The sequence below is a fragment of the Macadamia integrifolia genome, chromosome 1 (genome assembly GCF_013358625.1).
Source record: "Macadamia integrifolia cultivar HAES 741 chromosome 1, SCU_Mint_v3, whole genome shotgun sequence".
Classification (NCBI taxonomy): domain Eukaryota; kingdom Viridiplantae; phylum Streptophyta; class Magnoliopsida; order Proteales; family Proteaceae; genus Macadamia; species Macadamia integrifolia.
In genome coordinates, this window is record NC_056557.1 from 20,286,335 (window position 1) to 20,298,025 (window position 11,691).

At 34.9% G+C, this 11,691-nt stretch overlaps 1 long non-coding RNA gene and 3 other non-coding genes across 4 annotated transcripts; all 4 read right to left on the bottom strand.

The window, feature by feature from the left end:
• Positions 1-3,874: 3,874 nt before the first annotated feature.
• LOC122074211 lies at positions 3,875-6,502 on the bottom strand. Its single transcript, XR_006138967.1, has 2 exons — positions 6,376-6,502; positions 3,875-6,272 (listed from the first exon to the last, which is right to left on the bottom strand). It is a non-coding gene; the product is annotated as an uncharacterized LOC122074211 (long non-coding RNA).
• Positions 5,117-5,186, bottom strand: LOC122086917. The gene has a single exon (XR_006142556.1). It is a non-coding gene; the product is annotated as a small nucleolar RNA Z267 (small nucleolar RNA).
• On the bottom strand, positions 5,443-5,512 carry LOC122086926. Its single transcript, XR_006142559.1, has one exon. It is a non-coding gene; the product is annotated as a small nucleolar RNA Z267 (small nucleolar RNA).
• Positions 5,722-5,807, bottom strand: LOC122086930. Its single transcript, XR_006142562.1, has one exon. It is a non-coding gene; the product is annotated as a small nucleolar RNA R44/J54/Z268 family (small nucleolar RNA).
• Positions 6,503-11,691: the final 5,189 nt, after the last annotated feature.

The following is an 11,691-nucleotide window of genomic DNA, read 5'->3' on the forward strand; positions in this document are numbered from 1 at the left end:
CGTTTACACTGATGACTAACTTTTAATCAGGTATGACCTCCTTGCATTATCTTCGCTTTTAATTCTTTTCATACATTGAGGACATTGCATGACTTAAGTGTAGGGGAGGAAGACCACTTTTTGCTTTTTCCACTTGGTTTTGTTTGTTTTTCTTTTTGTTTTTGAATTTGCTAAGGATAAAGTCCTACTTTGACTTTTGGATAATGATCATACCATTCGGTTGCTTGATGTATGGAAATAAAATTTTTTATTAAGGTACTTATTTTGAACGTATAAAAATCATGTTGAGAAGAAAAAAGCAAGCTTGTGTCTTGAGATGGGACTTTCTTTTGAAAAATAAGAGACCCCTGTTTTATGATGTTGGACCATGTGTAAGTTTGTGGGTTCCTTGTACTTTTGATTTAGAGTTGAGACCTTCTTTTTAATTTAGCATGAGTTGACAAATATACAATTTTAAATGAAGTGTGAAATGTGGTATAAGGAAGAATAAGATTTGATTCCCTTGGAACTAGACAGGGCATTGCGCCTCAGGAAGCGTGGTGTCTTGATCGAAATTCCTAGGAGGAAACTTCTGGAAGAACTCTAGCATCACTGTTTTTATGGACATATACAAAAAACGAAGCTACATAGTAACTTGAGTGTCTAGTATTTGTTCTACCATGTCATTCAGGCCAAAAGTAGTGGAGTAGAATAGAGTTTATTAAGCGAAAAAAAGGAGAAAAAAATATGCAAATGTCATTAATGTTTGGTAACATGTTTGGTCAAAAACACTCTAATGCCATAGTCATCAGTTCCCTATTTCTTCACAAGTGGTATTGCCTTAAGATAAGGATGTTTAGAAGAGACGAGATGAGTTCCAAATTAAGAAAATATGCTAGTATCTGGAATTGATATGGAGTAATAAAAGTTCAAGTGTGGAGGTCCCTTGTAAGAGGAATTATCCTTGCCCGGATGGTATGGCCCTTACCTTTAGCCAAGATTGGGATTTGTTTATTCTGAATTTTGGGTATATATTCACTGCAAACACCCACGAGACACAATTCGTCCACTAGGGGTGATCTAGGGGTTTAAACGCTTATTGCACATGCTAAGTGCAACCGTGATTTCTACGAAAGTGAGTTAGGTTTTTTGTTTTTATTCTTTTTCTTTTTGTTTTGCTCGAGGACTAGCGAAGTCTAAGTGTGGGGAATTCTAATGAGCACATTTATGTGTAAAATCTAGGGTAGTAAAACACGCATTTTTCATATTTAGAATAGAGCTACATTAGGTTTTACTCTCTTTTTGTAGTTTTTGTATTTTAAAATATTTAAGCATTATCGGGCATCATATCTCTCCAACAACAACTACCTAGTGTAGTTGGTGAGCTATGGTGTGCAAAAATCCCTTGTTCACCAAGAGGTCTTAAGTTTAAATCTCATAGTTGTCTTTTTTGGAGAATTTTGTTGAAAATTTCCTGCTTTTCACTCACTTAGAGCACTAAGGGTATGGAGGGGATTTTCACATCAAATTAGAAGCACAAAAAATCGTGAGAGGGGTTTCTTACGCAAGAAGAGGAAAAAAAAATGAAATAAATCTTGTCCAAATCTTCTCTCTTCTTCACCTTAGCACTTTTTGTCTCAAAAGATCTCACTACCAATTGTGGTTTTCCTCTTTTAGGAAAGAGAAATTTGTTACCCTACCTCCCCATTTCCTATAAATTCAACTCATGTAAGAGGAGGGTGACAATACATTCTTCTTTTAGGGTTTTTTTTTTAATTGCTCTCTCTCTCTCTCTCTCTCTCTCTCTCTCTCTCTCTCTCTCTCTCTCTAGTTTTAGATCTTCTTTATTTTTGCTTTAATAACTTTTGTAATAACTTTTTATTTTAATTAATGCAAGCACTTTTGTATTCTTATTCAACCTTTTATGTTTATGATTTATGCAATTGAATTATAATTTTTAAAGTTATAGTTCTAGGCTTAGATCTAGGTGACAAGATCATGAGCCGTGGAGCATCTCTTTTTTTCAAGTTCAATTTTTTTTTTCAGATTTGTTTTCTCTAGTACTAGGAATTTTAGATTTGGTTTTTTAGTGTTGGTAATTTCTCAAATCGATCAAGTTTTCAGTTCAATGGTTGAAGTTCAAATAAGTAGGCTCATTCAGTAGTCTTCTCACCCCCTTCTCATTCTCTCTTCTGACTACCATTTCTTTCTTAATTTAGAATTTTAATTTCAGTCGTTACATTATTGTTATCCTTTTCCCCCCAAGGTTCATGGCTAGTGTATGTGTTGACTTTACCCCTCCTAGCCATAGAACCATCATTTTATTTTATTGTTTAGGGATTTGAGATTCCGAAACCCAAAACAAGACTCTACTCCTCAAACTAGGTTGGAAACTGCTTTCTAAGTACAAGACCCTTTAGACTCAGGTAATTTCAAAAAAATATTTTCCCTCCATCTTCCACCTTGCAACCTTGAAGAAGAAAGGATCATGCATTTGGGGGAGTATTATAAGTATTCTACCTATTCTTTAAAAAATTGTCACTAGAGAGATTGGAAATGGTGATTCTACCTAAATTTGGCATGACCCATGGGTTCCAAATACTCCATGCTTGAGCAATCATTTAAATTCGAACCATCCAATCTCTCCTTTAATCAAGGTAAGTGATGCTTCTACTAATAACAATTTGGAATATAAGCTTGCTTGCCTCATATCATCCAATAAATACTGTGAATGCTATTGTAAGTTTACCCATCCACCCAAGCCAAGATTTATGGAATTGCAAGCTTTCAAGTGATTGAGATTTTACCGTTAAATTAGCTATGGAGATTTTACTGTTAAATTGGCTACTAGATATTTGCAAAATTTTACCAATGTTTTCAATACTCCTATCTTTGCTCAGACTAGCGACGATTCTTTCAAAAATTTGATATTCACCTCAAATTTAAAGTCTTTTTCTGAGACTTGCTCTAGGAAGAATTCTCGCAAAAGACTTTTTGGAAAGATGAACTACAATTGACCCATCATATGGCTTTTATCATACCATTCCTAAATCTACTTGGCACACTTTTTTATCCATTTCATCAAAAGGATATGATCCTCCAATCCTCTTGGATTACGAACCAGAGGATCACAAACCGAGCGTTTTACTACTTCCAATTTTCAACACCTTATATTGTATCTATCTCAATCTAATACTATTCCGCGTGATTGCATAAAGGGTTTTTTCAAGACTTTCATTAACATGCTATTATATTTGGAAACATAAGAACAAAATTGCATTTTCAAATGCAAAACCAAACCTGACTGGAATCTTGACGAATACAAGATTCTGATTAAATAAATCATGTTACTTGCAATCTTATACTGACGACACCCCCCCCCCCCTCCTACTAGACTTATTCCACAATCAGAATCAAAAGCTACTATAATTTGTTCAACTTTTACTAGCAAAGCTTAAGGATTAACAAGATGGGCCAGTTGATTACTCAGCCAAAGTACTTGTTTTTCATTTTTATCTATTTGCTGACAAGAGACCACCACATTGAGGCAAGCTCAAGGGCTTTACCATCTGAATTGAAGGCGGCAAGTGTATAATGGCACGATTGGGATTTTTTCAGAATCCTAGTACCAAATCAAGGTCTTTGATCTTTCTACCCATGATTTTTGATGTACAATTCAATCCTGATCGTTTTTCTGTTTAACGTTAGGCCTACCAACGACTTGGTACTTATTGTAAAACATAAAACGCAACTCTCTTTATGAAGTAAAAGTTTACTCACTTTGTCAACTACAAAACATAATATAATAGTTTTATGTTTCTTCCTATAAAAAAAAAAAATCACTATGAAAGCGCAAGGAGACGATCCCAATAGGGGTCCACTGACAAAAAATTCCTGCCCAAAACATAATTCCATCTCTGTTTCTGGCCATAAACTCCACATGGACTTTTTTATGGTAAGACAGAAACTCCACATAGACGCAAGAGAAGTTTGGGTCCATCCGACCACAAAATTTCACTCCATATACATTACCACTGGCTGGAATTAAAAAAAAAAAACACTCGACTTTCAATAACACCACAACCACCACAATTTCCTCTGGTTTTGTTTCAACTATTGACCATAACTACCCATACATAGTGTCCCAAGGGATCAGATCCTGGAAGCCTTCATCATAAAACAACACTTTTTACATGTAGGTTTGCTTTTGGAGCCCAACAGAAACCAGCCAGGCTACAACAAGAGCACCCCTTCAAATCTCCGTTCTTGAAAAACAATCATCAGGCTATAGACTCAGCATTCAATGGGATAATTCAAATTCAGGAATGGGCACAACAAAAAAAGTAAAAGACCAAAGACCACCCTGAAATCATCATCCAAATTATTTAAAAAAATAATAATAATAAATAAATAAATAAAGGACAAACGAAGGCCATAAGAAATCTAACATAACAAATTCAAAATAACACATTCAAATTTTGCAGTCGAAGTAAATACAAATAAGATAACCAATAAAATATCATCCAGGTATCCCAAGAAACAGTTCATGGTATCCATTAGAAAAGATTTTTTTTTTTTTTTTTTGCCAACGACTGGTATCCATGCCTTCGGCCTGATTAGTATAGACCCATATTGACCCACAACCGCATGGACCGGATCATACTAGGGTTGAATGAAAACCATTCAACTTTCACTGAAAGCAGTGAAAAGCACTAAACACCCCCGTGTAAGTGGCCCAAGGTGTGCCTAGTGAGAGTCAAACTTAGGACGTCCAATAATTCAAATAATGCATCATTGGCTTATTGTGCATATAGCAAAGCATTTTCTTCAAAATAAAATAATAAAAAATACTAAAAACAATTTGTTGGAAAACAATGCAAGGCAAAATAATTAAGAGATACGAATACTAGGATAGCCTAGTGGTGGCAGCTTCGGCTTAAGAGCCGGCACCTAGGGGTGGAGGTCATGGGATCGAACCCTGTCATATGTTTTGTGTGTGTGGATGTGTGTGTATAGGAGTAGGTGGCCATTGGCCCTACTAGCATCCAATAGGCTGGCCGTGCTTAGTAGGTTAGAGTAACAAAAAAATAAAATAAAATAATTAAGAGATCCACTAGGAAGACTAGATATACAAAATTAAGTGCCTCAGAGTAAAGTATATTCATAGTAGTTTCTCATAGTATATTTAAACCCATCATAGGCACTCAAGGAATACAAATGATACAATTGTAGTTACTAAAAAATAGACTCATAACAAATTCCACATACATTTGGAAGCAAATAACATAAACAACATTAACAAGAGAAACAACAAATGCATTATCAACAATAAAAAAAAAAAATTGTATCAAGACTATCCTAGGAAAAGAAAAACAATTCAAAGGAACAATCAATTTGTTGGAAAAAAAAAAAATTAAGGCAAAACAATTAAGAGAGCCACTAGGAAGGTTGGAGATACAAAATTAAGTGCCTCAGATTAAATTATGTTCATAGTAGTTCCTCATAGTATATTTAAACCCATCATAGGCACTCCAAGAATAAGAATGACACAATGTAGCTACTAAAAAAAGACCCATAACAGATTCAACATACAATTGAAAGCAAACAACAGAAACAGTAGCAGAGAAAACACACACACACAATCAATTGAGTGCAAATGCAAAGACAACAGAACCATTAGCTCACAGAGTTACAAAGGAGCAGTTCACAGGCACAGGAAACAGTGAAAACAGTTATAAAGATTGTGCATCAGAGAGATTCCCAAGACATAAGTCAACATCCTCCAAAGGAGTTCTGATGTCCCTGTCTGTTTTATCATCACCTGCACTATTCTTCCTTTTTACTCATATTTTAATTTACCAAGAAAACCAAGGCCAAAGCATGAGAAACATAATTACAAAATAAATTAAACAATTTCCCAATTACAGATCAAGTTCATCAAGAGCTTCCAATTTGTCAAAGCTGATTTAACTTACTCAATCAGAAAGTAAGTCCATCAAGAAATGGAATCACATTAAAACAACATTTTGAAAATAAAACATATGAGATTCAATTGCGCAAGTGCCTCAGAAAAGTTTCATTTTCATTGGATCCTCAAACTACTTTTAACCCATCATCGGCTCTGCATCAAAATGACACTAAAAATAAAAAATTATAGAGACAAAAATAAAACAAAACAAGTGCATCAAACAAACGAATGCCACTTCTCTATCAAATCAAATTAGACACTTCGAAACAAAGAAATTGCTTCGAAAAGATCGTTGTAACAGGAAACAAATACCATACGCTCCGATCTGCATAAATCAAAGAGAGATCACGCTGAGATTCTGTAGCAATTAGAGAGGAAAACAAGCAATAACAGAAGCGCAAGAACGAATAAGGACGAGTAAAGAAAACCTAAAGAACGGATGGACGAACAACGACGTTAGGTTGGGGGTTGGGAGTTGGGAGTTGGGAGTTGGGAGTTAGGGTTAGGGTTTGAGGAGGTTTAACGAATTACAACTTCTTATATCAATAGAGCCCAAAATTCAAGTAGAGAGTAGGGCAAACCGGCAAAGAAGAAGGTATGTAGTATGGAACTGGGCTTGGGCTTATTAAACTACATACTAGGGCCGTATATTAGGTCCAGCGAAATCTAAGCTCCAGCTCGACCCACTCCATATTTTCGAGGCTAATGGTTGGGGTTTGATTTTCAGCCCATGAGCCTCTGTTAGAAACTAGATTATTATTATTATTATTATTATCTTTTTTTTTTTCTTTCTTTAAAGAAATCTATACATTGAAAGTAAGAATCGAGTTATCCTAAGGTCATGGTGAACCATGACTCCTCTCAACCCCACCATATAGGGAGGGAGGTAGTCATATATGGGCATCTCCTCATTCAGCCATCATTGTTAGAAAACATTTTTTTTTTCTTTTTTGTTACTCTATTCTACTAAGCTGGCCAATAGCCAGACTACTGAACGTCATAGAGTTCAATCCCACAACCTCTTATCCTGAACATTAACTCTTCAAATCGAAGCTATCACCACTAGGCGAAGATAGTGCTAATAACTTTGTCCAATAGAAGTAAAATTGCCAAAATTAGTGCATAAAAAAATTGGTAAAAGTAGATCCAATGAATTACTGAGATGTTAAAAGAATCAAAATCCAAAGTAGATAATGAGTTTGCCAAAAAAAAAGTTAGATAATGACATGACCACCATTGAAGAGTCCAAAATCTAAGTTGGAATCCATTATGCCAAATCCAAATTCAACCCAAATCCTAATAATTGCTCGGATATGGTTCGACAACTTGGATCTATTCTACCCAAAAGAAAACAAAACAACTTGGATGTACAAAGATATGATCTATATCTAGAATTGAATTCAACTTAGATCCATCTTGTCTAACCTGAATTTGTCTCAATTATTATTAAATCGGATATGATATCATGATTTAAAAAAATATATATATGAGATCATGATTTTTTTTGGTCATTTAAGAATGCATTGTAGAACCCCAAATCGGATAAATGTATCCCACTTTTTGGTCATTTATTGGGTCTACAATTCATTATAAACCAAGAAATCCAACCACTTTATCGAACCAATAAATCATTTACTAATCAGTTTGATTTTGGTTTTAAAAGTAAAGCCGTTAATTGAACCAATTAAATATACTAAATCTATTAAAAAATGGTTATTTCAATCTCTTGGAATACATGTAGATTTGTAGATCCAATGTTTGAAGTTATTTGTTTGTGTTTTGATTTAAGGGTTCCAAAGTTCAAACAAAGACATTGTTGAGTATTTGTCTTAACTGACCCTAAGGTGGCTTAAGTCTCGATTGAGCAATCATTTTTCATAGTCACGAGCATGAATTTGGGTATCGATATTGGATCGGCCACATCAGCCTTATCATATTGATATTGGCTACAATCGATATCAATACCATATCTGATAGAGGTAAAAGTGACGGATACGACCGATCTGGAATCAATATCATATGAGTATCATCAAAACTGATACCAAGACGGATATCGATAACTAAATCTAGGTCATGAGTCCTACTTTAGCATCATTTCACATTTGCAACCATAGAAAGCGATTTGTGACTTTTCAATTTCCCAGTGAAATTGACACCTGTAAATTAATATAATCTTTTTTTATTAAGTTACAATTAAATCCTAAATGTCTTGGTTTAAACCAAAAAATAATTTCATTCCCAATTAAGACCAAAATTGATAACACAATAAAGTTGAAACTAAAACCAATAAACAGATTTAATTAACTAGAACTATTTAACCAAAACTATTTATTAATTGATTTCAATTAGGGATGTTGAAACCATTTAATAAACTATTGATCATAAATTTAAACTTTCGTGTTCAAAGTTCAAACTAAATCAGAATTAGATGCTTCGAACCGAATCAAAATTGAATCAATTAACACCGTCAATTGTGGTCTTGTACATTCTCTTGATAGTCCCTCTTTTTCCCCCTTTTTTTTTTTTTTTTTCACTTCATAAACTCAGATTAGTTGAAATTGTTGACATACAATCACATGACCTCGGGGTCTACGCCCATCTCATCTGAATGATCACATGGAAAAAAAAAATGCAGCCATACACCAATTCTATGTTGTCGTGTACCATGAGTCCATGAGTGCCCCTATGTTTATTTGGAAAAAGAATGGCCAAAGAAAGAAAAATAAAATAAAAGGTTGTAGTTGAATTTATCTCATGGATACTTGTTTGGCCTATTAAAAAGTTTCTTTTTTTTTTTTTATGTTGTAATAATAGGACAATACTAACAAGAACGTGAAAACAGGGTCCCACAAGTATCCGAATACAAAGAAAGAGAAATAAAACTTGGAAGATCAAGATCCCAAAAGAAAGAATTTTGAGAATGTGCTCCTGCAGAAGCAAGAGAATCAGCCACATAACTCCTTCCCTATAGTTTTTCATTGTAAAGAAAAATATATTCAAGAGGAACTAGGGATTTACAAAAGAGGTAGTGGTTCTTAAACTACCGTTTGCCAAAGTTGCCTCAGCTATTGAAGCGAAGTAAGATACCTGGTCTGATTTGGGAAGCATCCTGCATATTACATTAGTAAAGGGTTTGTACAATGTCAAAAAGATAGGTGCTAAGTTTAAAGGCCACAAAAAATATTCCCTAGATAGTTTGTAGGCGTATTATGAGTTAGTCCATATTTCTATAAGAGATATTCCACATCCTATTGCAGATTGTGCTCTAAACAAAAGGGCCCTGGTCCTTCCTTCAGTAGGGTTTCCTGTCATTAAATAATCTGTTATTAGTAATATTTTCTCATCTCCATTCAACAAACCTATTGCCCAACCTGTTAAACCTTGTTGAGGTTTGTTAATGACTGCACAAATTAAAATATCACCAATCTAATTATAGACTTTGGGTGGGTCATTATCGAAATTGATTGTATTGGGGTCCGGTGGTTGGTCAGGATGCATCTGCATGTGCACACTGTCCTGCTTATGATAAATCCATTTTAAGGCCGGGGTCAATATATCATTAGTGTTTGGTTTTACTTTTCTAAAAATTACACTATTCCTATGACTCCATATAAAGTAACATAAAATGATAAAATTTGTAAAAAAGTGTTCCCGATCATCAAAGGAAATATTGTTGGGATTAAAAAAATACATAATAATATGCTGGAAAGAGGGGGCCTACAGAACTGTAGTTTTTGGTCCTATTGGGCAAGCTGCCCAGATGCGCTTAGTGAATTCACATGATAGGAATAAATGCTAAACAGTTTCCTACTTGGAATTACATAGGACACAACGATCTTCCATGGATAATAGATCCCTTATTGGAAGTCCACCGTGGGCGATTCTCCATAAAAAAAAAATCTTAAACTTAGGGTGGATATGGATCTTCAAAAGAAGCGCCACCAATGTGAGCATAGAGATAAGCAAGAGTACATGTTGGATGATCCAATAGTGTTAGAAGGTGATTCATTACTTAAAATTTTTGCAGCCAAGTTGACAAAAAGGGTCCCCAAGTTTGATTTAGTGCATCGCCATGGATCTTGTTGTGTTCCAATGGGTATTGATAAAATAGAAGAAACATAATGTGCAGGAAGAAATGAGTTAAGTAGATTAGTATTCCACCTGTTATTTGACATAAAATCACTTACCTTCTTTTCCTCCAAAGATGTAGGAATGGGGCAATGTATTACAGCGAGGGTTCTCGCAAAAGGGGCCCTCAATATAGCAGATATCCAAGGGTCCCAAGCAAAATCAGTAAGTTATGACCATTGCTAATTGTGCGAGTGCACCATTGGGATAAGGAAGGTAGAACAACAGATATACTATTCCAGTGCCAAGACCCTCTCTTCCTAATAGTCGTAGGATGAAACAAGCTTCTGTTTGGATAATATTTACTTTTTAAGATCCTAGCTCAGAGCGACTCTTGTTCAGTCATCAGCCTCCATCCTTGCTTACAGATCAATGCTTTATTTTGAATTTCAAATGTTTTGATTCCCAGGCCCCCCCCCCATGGCTTTTGGTTGCAGATTTTTTTCCAAACCACTAAATGGGATTTCTTCTAAGAGTGTCTCCATTCCAGAAACTAGAATAGATAGAGTCCAAATTCTTTTTGAAAGTAAGAAGAAAGACATAAGGTAGGAAGGGATAGATGCCAAGGTAAATTGTACAAGAACAGATCTCCCTACATAGGTTAGTATGTTTGCTTTCCAAAGAGAAATTTATTTTTAACTATGGTAGTCATATTATGGAGGCAACTTCTTTTATTTATGTTGTGATAAAGGTGAGTTCCAAGATAAACAGAATTAGAACCCATTTCATTCATTCCCATCAAATCACAAAAAATTCTTTTATTTTTGGTGGAAATATTTGAACTAAAGGCAAGATAGCTCTTAGCAGAATTAACACAGAGGCCTGATAAGCTAAAAAAAAATTCCAGAATAGCCTTTATGAAGGATAAATCTTCAAGAGATGCACGGCAAAAAATAAAAGTATCATCAACAAAAAAGAGGTGAGTAATTTCTGGAGCATTTCTAGCAATTTATTACCTCTAAAGAAATGCAATTGTCTGTAACAAGAGAGCATTCTTGACAAACCTTCCATCGACAGAAGAAACAGGAAAGGGATGAGAGGACATCCTTGTCGAAGACCTCTAGATGGTCCAAACCAGGAATACGCTGAACCTTCGAGTTTAATGGAGAAAGATGGAGTACTAATAATTTAACTAATGAGATCTCCCCATCTTTCTCCAAATCCAATAAAGTTAAGAATGCCTCTGATAAAGCCCCATTCAACCCGGTCATAGGCTTTCGCCATGTCCAATTTAAGGGCAATCCATCCAGTTTTGCTTTTGGTCTTTCTAAGGAAGTGAAAAATTTCATGAGCAATGATTATGTTATCAGTCTCTGATTATATGAGATATTATCCATTGAATAGAGGAAAAATACTGATTAAGCAAATTCACAACCATCATATTGTTACTCCCAATCCAGATTTTAGAGAACCTAAGATTTGCAGCAATGAGAAGGGCATGTTGAATAGCCAAGGCTTCAGCGATACCAACATATGCATGACCAATTCTTTACTAAAATAATAGATAAATTGTCCATTATAGTCCTTGCATACTCCTCCAATACCAGCGAGTCCAAGATTTCCCAAAGAGGCTCCATTCCACACTGAATTTAACAAAGCCAAAAGGAGGACGATTC